The sequence below is a fragment of the Gavialis gangeticus genome, unplaced genomic scaffold (genome assembly GCF_001723915.1).
Source record: "Gavialis gangeticus isolate Ggan-Ray unplaced genomic scaffold, GavGan_comp1, whole genome shotgun sequence".
Lineage (NCBI taxonomy): Eukaryota > Metazoa > Chordata > Crocodylia > Gavialidae > Gavialis > Gavialis gangeticus.
In genome coordinates, this window is record NW_017729004.1 from 54,487,964 (window position 1) to 54,488,465 (window position 502).

Below are 502 nucleotides of genomic sequence, written 5' to 3' on the forward strand. Positions count from 1 at the left end.
GAATGCTGATGCATGCTAATCAGCGCAATTAATAGAGTCTGCTCCAACGCATGTTAATTAGTACATGTTCTAGCAGGCGTCCAGCACATATAGGTGCCCATTGATTCTAGCAGTTTGAGTATACACTTTACATTATACGTTAAATCAAATTATTTTAAATTTGCATTCACATGTGAAGTGCTATACCAAGACAAAAATAGCCTGCTCCCAAAGCAAAAATAGCAGGAGAGATCTTTCTGTTAAAATGACAGCAATGAAATAGTTGACATGATTTACATTAGTAATCCCCACCAGCCCTGGCATTTGTACCCAGCACCCAGCTGCTCCAGCACCCATTAGTCATCCTCAGCATTTCTTATCAACTCCCTACAAGGCTGCATCAACTTTTATAGGTAAGGCCCTGCTGAATTAGCAGTGGAAGTGGGCTGTGTTGCAGCTCCTTCAATCTTGCAGGTTCCCCCGTATGCCCTCCTCCTCGCCTCTTCTCCTCCCCCCCCCCCCC